Source organism: Peromyscus leucopus, chromosome 13 (assembly GCF_004664715.2).
Source record: "Peromyscus leucopus breed LL Stock chromosome 13, UCI_PerLeu_2.1, whole genome shotgun sequence".
Classification (NCBI taxonomy): domain Eukaryota; kingdom Metazoa; phylum Chordata; class Mammalia; order Rodentia; family Cricetidae; genus Peromyscus; species Peromyscus leucopus.
The window spans coordinates 43,425,435-43,443,939 of NC_051074.1; positions in this window are offsets into that span (position 1 = coordinate 43,425,435).

Here is an 18,505-nt window from a genome sequence, read left to right on the forward strand (position 1 = left end):
TCTAGTACACAATAGAGTAGTAAACTCATTGGCTTAGATTAAGCTACTTAATAAGACACAAGCCAGTTGAGGAGATTAAGGCAGATTCCTATAGAAATGGTGCCTGGGCTGGGTCTTGAACACACTGAGATTGTTTTCTGATTCCTAATATTCCACCTGGAGATCATCTTCAAATAAAACTCCTTCATTATATTTCTACAGAATAAATGGTCTTCCCTATATTCTCTGTCTTAGACGATTTCATTTTTGGGGTCTTCTATGCCAAATCTTGAAGATTAAAATCTAGTTCTTAACTTTACCCTCATTTTAACCATCTATTTGATTCTCTTTAATCCCTTTTGAGTCCTTCTTTGATTAAGCCATTACCCTTGACTAAGAAAACAACTGTTTTCTCCAATCCAAATCTCAACTCTTTCATGAAAACATATGAATATATTATAAATACCTTCTGTGTGTCATCATTTAGGATCATCCTCACACCACAGGTACAAACTTTTTCACCCAGAATTCCTTGTGACAGGGTGTCAGTCCGCCTTCCCATTCTCATGCTACCCAGGAGATGTTTTGAGCTCCATCATCAACAATCTAAGACCCATTGTGTCCACTGTTTCACATAAGGCTGTGTCTGTGGCTCCTATACTTTGAGTGCTGCAGCTAGTGCCCATCACTGCCTAGAACCCCTCACCCCTCAGGCATCTTACTAAGCCTTATCTTCTCTGTAAAGCTTTGGGATCATCTCTTCTTTGTCTTCTCAGGAGGCCCAATGCACAGTCTGGATGCTGTGAATTTTGGAGAATTTTAAATAGCTAACTTGTCTGCTGCTTAAGTATTGATTTCCATGAGGTCAAGAGCTATCTTTTCTTAATCGTTATGACCCTTGTCTTTCTTAAGTAACCTTATTAAGCACGCCAATATTTCAGCATTTGCAGTATTTTTGGCATTTAAAAATATTTGTTGCTCAAAGACTTCTAAAATACAGTTTCCATTTACAATATTCCTTGAGCTAAACACATTTCCCAAGACGCTGTTTTTCTATATCAGAGCTATTTTTCCTGGTACTTGCTTGTTTTTTAACTAGAAATTCTATACACAATGTGCTATAAAACATGGAGAAAAGTTCCTACCTAGAAAATCCATTGTTTTGCTAATGATTCAGTAACTGAACTTAAACCCTGCTGCATGCCCTTCTTTCTTCCTTTTTTTTTTTTTTTTTTTTTTTTTTTAACTGAGGGCCACAAATGGGCTCTAGCTTAAGCCCACCTGTTCAGACCAACTGAACATTTCACTGGAGCTGTTTCTCCAAAAAGATTCTGAGAGAGAAAATGGTTCCAATGTGTAAATATTCATTGTATAGCTTTGAAGAGGAGCTAGTGGAAAATATTTATAGCTTTTTCCCCAGGGGCGTGTGAGAATCCTAGTATGAAGGGGACCTTCCTGTAGCCAGAGGCCGTGACTCGGGGTTTGGACTGACTCTGCAACATTAGCTTTTAGTTAATGGGAACTGTCAGCCACAGTGCACCAACCTGTCACTTTTATAGTGGATGTGGGAAAGCAAAACCAATGAAATTTAATTTCTCCTTGATATGCCACCATCCCCAACTCGAAAAGGCTCAGAAATTATGGAGGAAATCAGCTTCCAAGGTAGTGGTTTCAAAGAAAAGGAAAATGACCAGTGTGCTGTTGCTGCTGTTGGAAGCTCGATTAGCATTCCCTTATAGTCTTTTTAAAAAACACACCATAGGAGTAGAGCAGTATTTAAATATTTGCTTGTATAATGGCATGGGTGAGCATTTTAATAAAGGAAGGGAGAAGAGGGGGAAGGGAAAAGGAATGCAACATAATGGGCTGATGTTAGCAAAGCAAACTCCTATTGTTGACTTTTAAAAACACATCTTGGCTTTTGTCTGAAAAATAGGAAATCTCTCATGGCCAGTCCCACGGGTTTTAAGACGAATGTCCTATTTTAAGCAGACACAGTACAAGCTCCCAGCAAATGTTGAACTTGTATAAAGTGTGCACACATGCAGGGTTGTATTTTTTAAAGTGTGCTTCAGATTGGAAATAAATTATATTCATTAATTTCAGTTATTTTCCATGTTTTAGTGAAGGTAACCATGAATACACTGCTTGCTATAAATAGTGAGCATCGGTGTTACTTTGAGTCACAGATATGTTAGATATTTGAATTCTTCTATATAATGTCCTTGCTTGAAAAAAGAAGTCCCAGCATTTTTTTTATGAGGGAAGCTCAATGGGAAATTCAAAAGGCCCCTGTTATTGTTATCTTCTTTTTGGGAATACTTCAGACATTTATTGACAATAACTTTGGGAAACGTAGTAGGTAGGACAAATATTTAACATGTTTTTCTTTACAAATGCTATGTTTCATAGTCTCTTTTTTCAATCAAGCAAGAAGCAAAAGATTTGTAAGTTAATCTACTCAATTCTGAACCTGCTTGTTTTTTTTATATATATAGATTATTAAAAATCTGATGTACATGGTATTTTAAAGCTTCAATGACTAAATGCTATAAATAATAAATCAAATATTATGAAGATCTGGGGTTCTTTACCTGCTAGTTAATAGGAAATCAAGATCAATTTGATTTATAATAGATTTGTTATCTGTTTGTTATTCTCCCCTTTTGATTTACTTTTACTATTGAGGGAGGAGGTCATTTGGTTGTTTATTTTGTTCATTCCAGATACTATTTTAGCTTTTCTTTTTGGGAGCAAGGAATTGGGTTGATTAACATGTTGGCTTGGAGATATTTGAAGCATGTGTTAGTAACATTTTTTGAAAGTAGTAAATTTGCTCACTGGCATTTTCATGCATGTATACAATGTATTCTGATTATTTCTGCCCACATCTGTCCTTGTCTTTGTTCCACACCCTATGAACCCACTCTCCTTCCATTGCTTATGTGTTTTGTTTTGTTCTGAAACCCAGGAAGTGTAACCACTGCCATCTGTGTGACTATGAGTTTAAAATTTCCCAGTGGAGTCTTGTGGGCTCATGGGTGGTTATAGAGGTGTTGACAGATACTCACCATATCCTGGAATCTATCAGATTGGAAAAAGCTCTATGAGCCCCTTTCTCATGCACACTTGTCTTTTGAAGGGCCTGCTGTGTGCAGGGCCATTGCAAGCAAAATCAGTTGCATTGAGTCGATGACTGGCATATCTGTACTATGTGCCCACAAGATGGCATTTTGTTGCCCATTTTATCTTCCAGATCTTACTTCATGAATGCCTCCTTTTCTGCAACATGTCCTGAGTTTTGGAGGGACGAGTATCAATGTTTTTTTTATGTCTGAGCTGTGAACTCTATCAACTGCCTAGTTGGGCAATAGTGGCATTACCATTATAAGGGTAACCAAAAGTTCTCTGACTAGACTTGGGGTGAACTTAATAGGAGAGAATCTACTTCTGGTACTATAAAATCCAATAAAAAAAGAAAATATCACTAGGAGACTAGAGAGATCCCTAAGCAGTGAAGAACATGCATACTGCTCTTGCAGCAGAGTCTAGTTCAGTTCCTAGCCCCCATACCAGGCATCTTATAACCATCTGTAACTACAACTCCAGGGGTATCTGAGACTTCTGGCCTCTGCAGATGCCTGCATTCAGATGAACAGACCCGTACAGCAACACACACATATACATGTAATTTTTAGATAAAAATTTAAAAAAAAAAAAAAAAAAAAAAAGATTATCACTCATGGGAAATTAAACGCCCCAGGGAGGACCCTACTAATGTGGCTTAGCTAAATTGACATAGTATCATACTATTTTCTAATTATTTATGTTTAAACCCATAGACTAATGATGACCTCATCCTTAACCAGAAAAGCTTTTCTTTTGATATTGGCTGTTTAATGGACTAGCTGGCTGGCTGTTTAACTGGTTAGGTGATTGGTTGAATGCTTGAGTTGAGGTAGTTTACTGTAGATTGTGGTAGCTTTGAGCAGACATTTGAGAAGATAACTTTTTGTGGAATAAGGGAGACTTTTGTTCTAGCCCAGTCTAACTGCAGACAAGACAAAATCTCTTCCTGGTAATGAGCTAAAGATTTTATAGATGTAAAGGATAACAAACTTATTTTCTTTGTAAAATAAAGTAGGCAAACTTAAAAGATCACTGAAAAGGTTTCAACAATTTGAATTAAAATTTTTATTGAATTGACTGTTTTTTTCAAAAACATCAAAGAAATTGCCCCACTGGGCATTTTTAGCCCCTGTTAGGCATTTTAAGACAACTTGTAGTTATGAAATAGGCAAAATCAAGACAGAATTTCTAATTCACCTTCTATAAAGCTTAAGGTCAGGCACCTGTTTTCTGTATATATGCTTGCTGAGTGTGCAAACTTCTTCTCTTCTCTGCCTCTCCAGACTCATTACACACCAGCTCCTGAGAACCGAAAGGGCCATCGGCTACATCTGTTGCTACTATTTAGGATGACAGCAACACCTGGAACCACAAGACAGTTCATATGGCTGTTTCCCTTTCAGATAGGCAACTGAGAGAAGCTGTTACATAAAGTGTTCATTTATGCAAAGTTGTTTCAGTCTTTAGCTGTTTATATACAGAAACTTTGCCAACATTATGAATTTAGCTTACTATGTTGTCAACCAAGAAATCAAGCAAGGAACATATTTACATCTTCTAGAAGTAAGTAATCTTGCTAGAGCTGATGCCCAAAGAGGGAATCCACATGCATTTCCTCCTTCACCTCTACTTCGACATTAATATGAAGGTAAAATTATTTAACAATTTTTGAATCTTCCTTTGTAGGGCCAGTCCATTGCATCGGTAGATATCTGAACATTAATAAAGGTATTCTTTACAGACACAAAGACATGTCTGGATGATTGTGGTGCTTATTTCATATAAGCCTTAGATAATTTGTATTTGACAGAATCATAATCTTGACTTTATAAAACCTTACATTAACTGATCCAGCTGGTTAATCAGGCATTTTGTGTTTTCTTGTCCCAGTCATCTACTAGAAATCATAGATGTGTATAATTAAACAGTGCTCTGCTCCTATTGTTAGCCATATAATATATCCTTAAGAATAGTTTAATAAAGTACCTAGCACAGCAGATGCTCAAAGATAATGATGAATGGTCACAAGAGATTGTGAGTGCTATAGCCACAATACTATAGTGGTAGAGTTTCATTATAATACATATATTGGGTCTGGGGAGATGTTTGTTGGCAAAGTGTCTGTTAGCAAGTGTGAAGACCTGAGTTTCGCTCTCTAGTACTTGTGTAAAAATCTGTCTTGGTGGACGGCTACTGTGAAAGCCAGCATTGAGTTTGGGGTGGTGGGAGTGCAGACATTGGTGTATAACAGGAGGTCATTGGCCAGTCATTCTAGTCAATTGGTGAGTTCCAGGTTAAGTGATAGGACCCATTCAAGAAATAGCATGGAGAAATATATAGGAAAAAACAAACAAAAAAAAAACAAATGAACAAACAATAAACAGGGACATGCACCTCTGGTCTCATCGTGCACACAGAAAACACACAGACATGAAATAAAAAGTACCATGTAAAACTTACAACAAAACAAAATCCATTCTGGTTGATATACATTATAGATCGCATTACCTACCTGCATAGATTAAGTAAGGTGAAATTATGAAGGCTACTTGACAGCAGCAGTTGTATCTACACCTAAGCAGCTAACTTCTTTATGAATATGATCAGGAAGTTATGCAAGCAAGCTCTCCTGTAGGTAGATGATGTGTCATGCATTCACACACAAGAGACTTTAGATCTTTGGTCATAGAATTTGTCTAGGTTCTTTTTTTTTTATCTAAACATAGTGAAGTTGTTCTGGATTTGTGACATGGGGTAGGCAATCTGAGGTTTAGAAATGGAAATGGTTGTCATGGACTGTTATGGTTAGGGTCATTATTGCTGTGATTAAAGACCATGACCATGGGTTTATTTGGCTTAGACTTACATATCACTGTTCATCAGCCAAAGAAATCAGGACAGGAATTCAATCAGGGCCAGAACCTGGAGACAGGAGCTGATGTTGAGGCCAAGAAGTGGTGATGCTTACTGGATCCTTCCCCCATGGCTTGCTCAGCCTACTTTCTTATAGAATGCAGGACCACCAGCTGAGGGATAGAACCACCTACAATGGGATGGGCCCTCCCACATCATCACTAAGTAAGAAAATGCTCCACATGCCTACCTATAGCCAGAGCTTATGGACACATGTTCTCAACTGAGGCTTCCTCCCCGTAAGATGACTCTAGCTTGTGTAAAGTTGATATAAAATTAGCCAGCACATGGACAAATATGTAAATAAAATATAGAAAAGACTAGCCAATATGATATACTAGGATATCAATTGGTGTTGTTATCTAAAGACTTGGGTTCAAGTCAACCCTTACTTGCTCTGCTATCTTTGACTAACAATACATTTTATTAGCAAATTTTTCAAAGGGATGGCAACCCATACATCCTCAATTCGAGTTTCTGATCCCAAATCACCTACACATGAAACCTGATGTCAGTATTTGCTCTTTGCCTGCCTGCCTGCCTGCCTACCTGTCTATCCTTCCATCCACGAAACACATAATGTCCAATGTTTAATATAGAAATATACATTCAGAAATAAGCAATTTCTTCACGGAATGGTTTCATATTGCATTATGATACTAATCTTCATCCTGAGACCCCTGTGATTAGCGTGTGTAGTTGTGGAATGGAATGGAATATCACAGCACTGCTGTGAAGTCAATATCCCTCTTTGTTTTCCCACTAACAATTACTTTTACATCTTTCCACATAAATAACCCCTCAAAGAGATAGTATCAGAGAATATCAGATTACACAATAACTTTTTAAGATACCTGTAGCTGAAAATATTGTTCTATTATATGTAATTTTACTGTGTTAAAGTTAAAATCTCCCTTTTTGATTAGATAGAAAAGGGGAGATGCTGTGGGATATTCTGTATGCTGTGAATGTGTTGCTCTGATTGGTTGGTAAATAAAACACTGATTGGCCAGTAGCCAGGCAGGAAGTATAGGTGGGATAAGCAGACAAGGAGAATTCTGGGAAAAGGAAGGCAGAGTGAAAGATGCCAGCCTGCCATACAGGGAGGAGCATGTAATGGCACACAGGTAAAGCCATGGAACATGTGGCAACATATAGATGAACAGAAATGGGCTGATTTACATGTAAGAGCTAGTCAGTGGCAAACCTGAGCTAGTGGCCCAGCAGTTATAATTAATATTAAGCCTCTGTGTGATTATTATGGGTAAGAGATTTGTCCTGACCTCAGGCCAGGCAGGACACAGAAAAACGTCAACTACAGATACCTACTTTAAGGGCCTATGTTCCTCATTATTTATCAGCTTTGTCTGAGCAAATATTATAGCAGTATAAATTCCAGATAATATTGTTTTATTCACACATAATACACACATTCATGTTTTTGCATTTGTTAAATATTAATTTGTTCCTAGCTAAGGAAATTCTCTCACTGTGTTGGACGTCTTTTCTACATTCGTACCATAACCAATACTTAAAACACACTCTTGCTTCTGAAATAAGGATCCCACTGTTTTGTAAACAAAGTGACAATAGGCACTCTGGGGACACGGATTCACAACCCACTTGTTCCTCCATGTGGCTCTGCCATTTGTCCTGACATCATCTCTTCAACCCTGAAAATAAGTCTGACATCAACACAGTGTCCATTGTGGATCCTCTCTAGGAACCAGAGGGCTGGGGAACAAATCGCGCATCGTGGCCTTTCTGTCCCGTTTGGAAGAGCACATCCAGCCTCAGAATTTCAAGCATAGCTCCCCTCCCCTCGCTTCCTGCCTCTTTCCCGATTCCCTTTCTCTCCTTATGGTTTCACAAAAAGACGGCAGATTTTGGTTCCCGTGTAGCAAATATGTGTCTCGTGTTTTGAAAATATTATCGAGGATTTTTTTTTTGCATCCCGGTTTGTCTTCCAAGAATGCTGAATCACTTTCGAGCCACTGGAACAAAGCTAGCTGACAGCCTACATGCAACCTGTTTTCCAGACACACTTGAAAATGGTCGATTTCTAAATAGTCAGGACAACTTGTGTCTTTAAAAAAATTTTTCTTCACCATAAAGCTCTCTCTAATTGAATTGCCCTATTCAACACAGGGCATACTTAATAACAGCCACTTTCCCTTCAAGAGAGACGACAAGGGGAGGGCTTGTGTATGTGGCCGTCACTTACTCCTTTGTTGCCCGGAATAGCGTTCCATTGTACGGAACCGGCCCAGAAACAACCTTCCACTCCAAATGAGTCAAACAACTCTTTATTTCTCTTTATTTATTTATGAAAACTCAGAGGCCATGGAGAAAATTTCTGCTTCCAATTCTTTGCCTGTGACGTTGTGCCTTAAGATCTCTATTCTTACTAAACCTGAGATTGAAATGAAAAAAAAAAAAAAAAAAAAACAATAGCAGAGGTTTGGAGGTCTCAGGACAGCCATGTATTGTGGACAAACATAGCCGATAGTTTCCTTATCAGTCACGTGGGTAAATCAAGCAGATTTCTTCAGTTGCAAAGTCAAAGAAGCCAGGAACCTTTCCATCACCACACTTGCTCGCTTTGTGCATCAGTGGAACAGAGTCAGTGCTTCATGAGGCATGTGAAACCTTGTAAGAAAACCTGGAGTCTCTTCTTCAAGAAAAGTATGTTGGCCAAGCAGTGGTCCTGCACGCCTTTAGCCCCAGCCCTTGGGAGGCAGAGAAAGGTGGTGGATCTCTGTGAGTTCGAGGCCAGCATGTTCTGCATGTTCTACCTAAGAAGTTCCAGGACAGAGAGGACTGTTACACAGAATCCTTGTTTTGAAAACCAAAAATTTAAAAAAAAGGAATGCACACTGACTCCATTTTATGTGTTAATTCCATAGCACTAGGAACCTTGTTTTAAATATGAAAATTGTGTTTTCTGGAAGGATCCCTAGTCCCCCTGCCTTTTCAGCAGTTCACATTTATTTTTTTTTTTAATGTCACCAGTCACTCTTCCTACTGGTGAATTGGACAGAATGTGAAAAAAAAATGTTTATATTAAGAAATTGTGAAAATTTTTTATACCTTGAAGATGTTTTTATTTAAAACAAGAGGGATACAGAAATGAGTACACAAAGAATATTTTATTATTTTTAACATTTTTTTCATACAGTATATTTCTTTTCCTTTTCCCAGTTCCTCCCAGATCCTCTCTCCCTCCCTACTCACCAAACTTTTGTTATTTTGCTATCTTCAAAAAGAAATAACCCACCCAAACCAAATCAAAACAAAAAGGAGAAAACACACAGGACAAATAAACACCCGCCACAGTAAGGAGTTCGTTCTGCGTTGGCCAACTGCTTCTGAGTACGGGGCTGGCCTTGGAGTGTGATTGATAAACCCAGTGTTACTCCATTGGAGAAAACCAATTTCCCCTCTCTTGCCAGCTACCAATAGAGGTGGGACTAACTCTTCTTCTCTATGCTGAGGTTTTGTTTATCTTAAACTTATGTATGTCTTGTGTGTGCCCTCAGAGTTTCTGCAAGTTCATACTTGCATCAGCCTTGCTGTGCCAGGAAAACACTGTCCTCGGAGTTGGCCACCACCTCTGGCTCTTACAATCTCTCCACTTCCTTTCCTTCAAAGATCCCTGGGACTTGAGGTGAAGGGTATAATAAAGACACCCCATTTAGTACTGAGTGAGTGCTCTAAAATCTTTCAGTCTCTACATGTTGTCTAGTGACGGGTCTCTGTTGATTACCAGATTACTTCTACTGTAAAAAGGAGATTCTCTGGTGAGAGTTGAATAATGCCCTGATCTATGGGTACAGCAATATGTCATTAGGAATCGTTTATTGCCATGTTCATTTAGCAGGATAATATTACTGGAGTTTCTCCTGGGGCCCATGACCTATCTAGTCTCTTTTTCTGGGGTCTATTAACAGTGTTATGTATGGGTGCCATCTCATGCAGTAGGCCTTAACTCTAAGAAAAATAAAGTGGTTGGTTACTCCTATAAGATTTATGCCACTTGTGGACCAGTAGGTGTATCTTGCAGACAGGCTGCTTTTGTGGTTCGCAGGGTTCAGAACTGTGCGCTACTTATGATTCCTTTTCCCCTCTAGTGCGTGCGTAGTATGTTCTATCCCTACTAATGCTAGACAGCAGGTGTGAAGCCTCTAGTTATGCACCGGATGGATTTCGCCATACCTGATGACATATATATGTGTTATGTTCAGCAAAGGGGTCTGTCGGGTTGTGAAGGGTAACCAACAGAACTGGCAATAGCCTGTAACGTTGGGTAGTTTCTCATACTCCTTTGACCAATGACTCAAAAATAGGTAACCCATTCCTGATTTAAAAAAAAAAAAAAAAAAAAAAAAAAAAAAAAAAAAAAAAAAACCTAAGATTTTTTTTTTATAGCAGATGATCTCTCATTAGGGATATTGTCTCTCCCATTACATGGTAACTTCATTTAAACATGTATGTATATGTTTTAGAAAGTTTCTACAGTAGTGGATGAATGTCTTTATCATGGAATTTCCAACAATGGACAAGTGCAGACTGATACAGTTTGAGGAAAAAAGGAGCTCCCGAGTTCTACTGGGAAGAACTTTCTTATTTATCAAATAATACGATCTGTTTTTAGTAGATGACCTACCGAACATGACCAACTCCTTGCTTAGTTTTCGAACTGAATGGCTGGAAGAATTTTCTTTGGCTTCTGGGGATGAATTTCCGGATGCCAGTGACTCTCATTGGAGATGGCTTAACACTATGGACCCCGAGATTTGGCTCACCGTGACATGTCCACCTGTCGTTGGATCTTTAGTCACTGTGTCTTGTATTTTGTGTCAGAAATGAACCTTCTCTCAGCACTGCCAGTCCATAGTCAGCACTTTTTATCAGCGCCAGACACGTGTCCTACTGAGGAGTTTTTAAATTTTGACTGTCTGCTCTTGGTTTCCCCTCCAAAGAAGCAATCAATCATTTTTATTGAAAAATAATTACCCAGATTGGAATCAAGGCTATATGACAACCCAGCATCCTGTAGGAATACTTTAATAACGATTCTCAAAGTTAGTACCTTTTTTTGATCTGGATGTCACTGAAGTTTTCATGGAGGGAGATGACAATTAAGTTTTAACTGATAGTAGAAGAGAAAGAAGAATGAAGAGAGAGAACTAAAAAAAAGAATAGGAGAAGCCCCCTAACATCTGGTCAACACGGAGTTAAACGGCTGAAACTCCAAAAGTCCTGCAGCCTGTCTAGGTGTGAAAGCCCTGTGATGGGGTTATTTACTCCCTGAGAGGGTATCTTCACATGCAGTAAGGGAAGAGGAGTGACAGAAATCATGTTCCATATCTTCCATGAGACTTCACAAATCTAAATTTCTATCTATCCATTCTAAACGCTGAAATTCTATTCTTGAGAAAATAAAGCCGAACATAAGTTTAGATAGTCCTCTGGTTTGTGCGACAAAACACGCTTGAGCAAGACGTGAAGTTTGAGGAAGTAGGTATCAATTTAATGACCTCTAAACTTCAACATTAATCTGCCCCCTGTTGCATGTATTTTATACCTTTATACACAGGCCGTAGCTGTTTTTGCATCTTTTCCCTGTACCGCACAGGACCTTCCCTACCTTGTGAAGGTTCTGCTTCAATGCTATTGATTTCATTTGGTCCAATTCCATCTCTCCAGCCCAAGTTTCTCATCATGATTTGCCTCTTTTGAAAAGCCTGTATCCTTAACCAGCTAGATGACACACAAGGAATAATTCAGGGTAAACCACAGCTAGAAGCCAGGAAAATTCTATTGCTGCTATAGTAAATTCTCTTCCACATATATACTCTGTAACATTGAACAGAGAGAGTAATATGTGTTGAGTGCTTTCTATATGCTTGCCACTTAAATATCTTTCAGTGGATTATTTCACTTAAAATTTAGTGCAAGCCCATGAAACAGGTGTCATTGCTATCCTCTGTTTACATGTGGAGAAACAAAGCACAGATTGGGTGGGCACCTTCGCTTAGGTCACTCAGCTCGTGAGAACCAAAGCTAGCACCTGAACCAGAAAGCATGGGGTGCAGAACTTGTGTAAGCTGCCACTGCATAGCTAGGCATTTACTCTGGGCCAATAACTGTGTGGCACGCCTAATGTTAACCTCAGCCAACACGTCCAGGCTCAGCCCACAGGATTTATTGGGCTTGCCAGGAAGCACAAGAGACTGAGGCAGAACTATGAAGAGAATTCATTTCTATGTCACTAAAATACCAGTCTGGTCCCAAAAGTATCCTTTCTGGATTATACATAACTATCAGCCGTTAGTACGGCGAGCCACCAGAGCACTTTTATATAAAGTGAGTGTGAAGCGCAAGTGATGTAGCTATTTTAAAGCTTTTTATATTGCCAGATGTTTTAACATAGAATCGGTGGCCAGTTCACTGCAGGGAAAATTTCTAGTATCACAGGCTATATAGCTAATGAAATCAGCAAGAGGATACACAGTAGACCCCTTTGGTACCCTAAATTGAAGTTATTAAGAAATGTTGGGGAGATTGTCAGTATTTATTAGTCATCAGAGCCAAATTTCATGACCTAGATTTGATCCAGGGTTGCTTTGGAAACAGACATTTGATTTGTCCTTTCCAGCACATTCCTCTGCTTAGGCTGCACACACCCGAAGCATTTAGACCAGTCCTCAGAAGTGCTGGTGACACTTTTATCATGGAAACAATTATCTGGCCACTGGATGCCACTGTTGCTCAACCAGAAGTCAGAAAACCAAGAAGTCCTGTGGCAATACAATATTGGCGAATTAAAGAGCGTTACTGTTTTTATTGGCGGTGGACCTGTGCTTTCAAACTATTTCTGTTGACGAATACATTCCGTCTACAGGAGTTGCAATTTAATTGCTAAGAGCAAGCGAAGTTGAGAGAAGATGCAAATGGTTAGCAACTAATTTTTGGTATACTTTGCTTTCAAATACACTGTGAGAAAAACAGTGTCCCACCACTCCTGCTTAGTATACTGTAGCCGACATCCTCCATTACTTACCAGCTAATCCTGCAGAAGAAGACCAAACAAGGTGTCATGGATGGCCTTAGGCTATCAGAAGGGCCTCTTCATCTTAACAAAGGCCCTGGGGTGAAAGTACTTTGCATGAACAGGCTCAGGCTCATATATTCAGATACACTGACATCGTTGCAGACAGGGGGCCTAAAGCAGCTTTTCCGCACATCCTAAAGACAGAAACATTTAAAATAACCTTACTGTACACCTTTTAAAAGCAATAAGAGTTGTGCACTTTAAAAAAAGAACAGGTAAGATTTGGGAGAAAAACGCTGAAGTAATACATATCCATGAGGTCAGTTTAGAAACAACCCTAATTGCTTTGTCTGATGAGATTTACATAGCAAACAGTTCTGATTAATGGACAGTGAAGGCCATGGACAAAGGAACCTGTTTTGGTAGCTTTATGTCACTGTGGGGTGTGGGCCTTCCAATTCTGAAGGCATACTAGCTAGCACAATTAGTTATTCTGTACAGAGAGGCAGATAGAGCCTTGGTCCTTGTTTAAATATTTGAAACTATTCTTTTTATCTTACCAGCTAGTTAATTTTATTTATATGGCTATCAACCAAACCGCCAATTTTACAATATTTGCAAACATCCATCTCTCAACCACATTTGGAAAACAGAAGATTTTTATTCAAATGACCCCTTTCACATCATAAATGTGAATGTATAATAGAATTTGCATACATGCATAAGTGGGGTCAGTTACCTAAACATCCTTTTTTTTCTTATAGTTTAAAAATAAAATGCCCTTATAGCCTTGTAGTTAGCATTTTGCTGTCATTGAGATTTTCTGGCCTCATAGAGTGTAGTGAATACTATATTAAATATATTTAATTTGAACTCACGTTAAATGAAAATTTATATTTTTATCTTCTACTTCATTTTTTAAAAAAAGACCTGATTAATTTCTCTCTATAACATAAACATGTCAGGGGGGGAGTGTATGAAAATTAAAAGGGAGAAGTTATATGCCTGAAGTAATATTTGCATTGGAATGTAAAAAATTTGTCCTAATAAACTGAAAAAAGAAGAGATTAGAATATTAATCATTTTAGGTGGTAAAGTAGAAGTATCTAACAGCATATTTGGGTGAAATTATATGTGTACATAAATGTATGCTTTCATAGGTTAGTAATATACATATATTGATTTCACAGCAAATTAAAGCTACAATGCACTGTAATGTTAAGACATATTTAGAATTACCTTTTGGATCTAAAAAGTATTATCATTGATTCATACTCTTTTAAACATTGTTTTGTGGGATTTATGTTGCAGAAAACCTGCTGACATTACTGAGAAGGATTTTCTGCAGAAATACTGCAGAGACAGAGGACATCTTGGGTTGTCATTCTCAGCCTATTGCATAGTATGTGCTCTAGCGTGGCCAAGAGTTCCGGAATGGATTCATAAGTAAATGCAGGGTGACAAGTGGTCGTTTCATTTGTCTAAAAGTATTTATTTAGCAAAGTCCCATTAAGCTGGATGAAGCCGACCGCTTGGGCTTTCCCATCCTAATAGACAACAATAAATGATCACAATTGTTTTATTTTTCTTCCACTATTTGATTAGACAAAGAACATTTTTCTTCCTCTATCGATGTTAGCCAAAATAACTGCAGAGAAAGCACATGGAGGCCGCAGCATGTCTTATCTAAAATAAATGTTAGTACTTTATGCTGCGATAATACCTGTTAATGGAATGTTCTTTAAAATATAGATTAAAAAGCACACGCTTCTGAATGGTGGTTTAGATGGATTAAGGAACTATTATGCAGAGATATGCAAGGGAAGAAGTCTTTATTCAACAATTTACAGGGAGCACTGACTAATGTTTATAAATTTGTTTTATTATTTTTTTTGCATGTGTATGTGTGTGTGGTACGTATGCAGGTATGTTTTCACGTTCCGGTGGGTGAGGCTGCACATGTCTAAGTGGGTGCACTGTATGTGTGCATGTGTGTGGAGAGGTCAGAGGTTGACTCTGGGAATCTTCCTTGTTTCCTTTTCTCCTTACTCTTAGACTCAGACCCCCTTCCTTCGGCCAGTCTAGCTAGGCCGGCTGCCAGTGGTACCCAACACTTACTGGTACAGAGGATCTAAACCCTGGTTTCCACAGTCAGCCATTTCTCTAGCTCTAATTGGTTTTATTTTTAATGTAAGTTATCTGGATCATGAAATGTAAGAATTGATCAGTAGGTTACACGATACTAAATACTATTAAATGATATAACAAACATTTCACTAAACAAGTATTGAGCACCATTTAAATATAACCATGTTCTTAGCACAGACACATTAATAAAGTGTTTTAAAGTAGACTGGTTAAAAACAGTGGCTTAAAATTTATTTAACTAAGTCGTCCCAATTATAAGTAGGTAGAATAAAAATATTTCCCTTATTTAATGTAGCTTTATTATTTTTTTAAAATTATTTTTACAAGTGTAAACATCTTCACAACAGGCTTAAATTTCAGTCCCACTTTACCTTTGTTTCTCTTAATAAAATTAAATTATGTGGTGCCATTTTTTCCACAGAGTTTAGTATTATGAACTACTGAGATATTTTGTACCACTATGACTTATTTTATTGATACACTAGCTGTTGCTAAAGTGTTAATTGTATCTGTACTTATATAAATGGTATATCATTGTATATATTTGAGTGGTTAAGTATAATATTTTCATATACATGTATAGTAAATAGTGATCAAATCATGATAACAGCGCATTTACTACCTCAAACATTTATCATTTATTTTCATTAAGAATACTGTTTTATACACTGGCTGAATTAAGTTACATTTCTATCAGAGGAATGTAAGGCTGTGTCTTTCTCCACAGCCTTGCTATCACTAATTTTTGCCCTTCAGTTTATTGGACTTATTTTGTTTTATTTATTTTTCTCTTTATATTTTCTTCTTAAATGAAAGCTACTATGCCTAGTGTAACTGGTATTAAAGTGAGTTAAGTTGCTACCCACTGTCATTTTGATACACAGTTATGTCATGATTAGTGTTATTAAGTATCTTTGCACACACATTCAGCCATTATATTTTCTTGAGAAGTCTTTATTAAGATCATTTAAATCAGATTACCATCATTACTAGTGTTAATATCACTAGTGGATATACAATTGACTACCTCTCATTCCTTGTCATATAGGAATTTTAAAAACATCTCCCATAAGTCCTCCTCACCCTGCTGGATCTTTCTTTGACTGTGCAGGAACATTTTAGTTTGGGATAAATCCACTTGTCCATTTATACTTAGCCCACATTGGTGTCCTGAAATATTCTCCAGATGGTTTCTTCTAGAGGTGTCATGTCTCCATTTATGCCTTTTGACTTGTTTTGAGTTGACTGCTGTAAGTCTACTTCCATGTTTTTGTATATGTATATTCAGTTTTCTTGAACAAGTCATTGAAAAGACACTGCTTTCCTAATGTACGTGTTTTGTGTGTGTGTGTGTGTGCGTGTCAGAATTGGTACACAAAGATGACTATGGATTGAAATATATTCATAACTATGACTTTTAAACTATATTCTAAGTTACCAAAGAGAACCTAGTAATCTCTTTTATGATAGATCAACAGCAAAAGTATTTGTCAGTCTATCAATATATATTAATAACCTCCTTCTGAAGAGAACACATAAACACCACCATGTCTCCTTTTCTGAATGCTTTCTTCTATCTCACTAAATGTGGTCTATGTATGTTTTGCCCTTTATTTCTTTTACATGTTAAACTACCCTGTGAGTCTCAATAGTTCCCCATAGCTCCTCTTCTGGGCCCATCCCAGTGGTAAAAAGAGTAGTAAACACTTGGAAAAAGAAGTTATCTGAGATGCAAAGCCCAAGAACATAGGAAATTGTGTCTCATTTGCGGCTAGGAAAAAGGAAAGACTCTGTAAGGTATCTTGGCCTCATGATGTTTTAGGAGACAGGAAGATTGAGTAGGAGGGGGTGGAAGGAGGCTTGAAGAACTGCAGAATTGGAGAGGAGGCAGGGTTAGACTGGGAGGTAGCTGAACAGGCGAAGGAAGGGAAAGGATTTGTAATATTCAAAGAAGAGGACCCAAATTTATGAGCCATTCTGAACTCTTAGAACCTTTTTGCTGAATCTTTAAAGGGTTTATCCAACCATATAGAAAAGAGATGGATATGTGGATCCCAAATGATTACTTCGGCTGCCTATTTAGTGGGAGTTCAAGAAAAATTCTAAGAGTTCTCTGTGACTGTACATAGAATAACATCCATTTGGGGTGCATGACAAATATAATTTTTCTTTTGAGAACTCTGTGTATTAACTGTAACATTATTAAACTCTTTATAGAGTAAAAAAAAATTACAGAAATACAGAGAGAACGGGAATGTAAGAAAATGATTTCCTCAATAAATACCCGCAAGAGTTAACTTACTCTCAAACATTTAGATATAAAAAGGGACAAACATTCCTCCCCTTTTTGTTTTCAGTCAGTAACTGCAATTGATTGTTGACCTTGTCTTTCTGGCGAATACACAGAACATAAGAACATCATTTAAGAAAATATTATAGAGCCGATCCACAAGAGAAGTTTCCACTAGGAAATTCATTTTTGCCTAACATTTTGTAAAAAGCTGTTTTGTCTATATAGCTGGAATTGCTTTGCAGTCTTTAATACAAACTATAAATGTCTTTTAAAATTTGGACAGATGCTGATGAACAGACATAAAAGCAATGGAGATTCGATTTAGCTATGTTCAGTCGCTCCTCCCTAGTGCTTATAAAAATTAAGGATTGATGATTCACATAGAAGGAAAATAATAGTAACCCAAAGCAAAATATTTTTGGGGAGATCCTTTTTGGATACTAACAAGCTTAGCAGAAACATTTCTTTAGTTAATATTTGCTCACATATCTTTTAAAACATTTGAATTTTAGTAGTTTTTGTTTTTTTATTGAAACAGAATATCTGTTAACTTAGCATTCTGTGAACTCAGCTGAATAGTAAAGGTGTTATTCCACATGCTAAGTTAACCAACCAAATACAACCATCCAATCTGGTGTCTGTTTTCTGTTCCATGGTTGCAATACTGACTATGACATACTTTTCACTATTTCTCCTTTTCCATACTAACAGTAAGATCCAAATTAGTTGTACTCCTATTTATGTATTTCCAGAAGCTTCATGTTTGTTCCCCCAAATCCACATATAGAAATGTTGAAGTCTTTCCTCCATGAGAAAGCTGTAAGAGGTAATGAGGTCATCACAGGAGAGCACTCAAGGGTGGGATCACTTCCTTTGAAAGAGACAAATGACCCCCTCCTCTCTTCCCTGTAAGGAGCCATAAAGGAATTCTATCTGTATGCCAAGACCAACTCAGTAACTTGATCTTGGACTTCTGGGTTTCATAA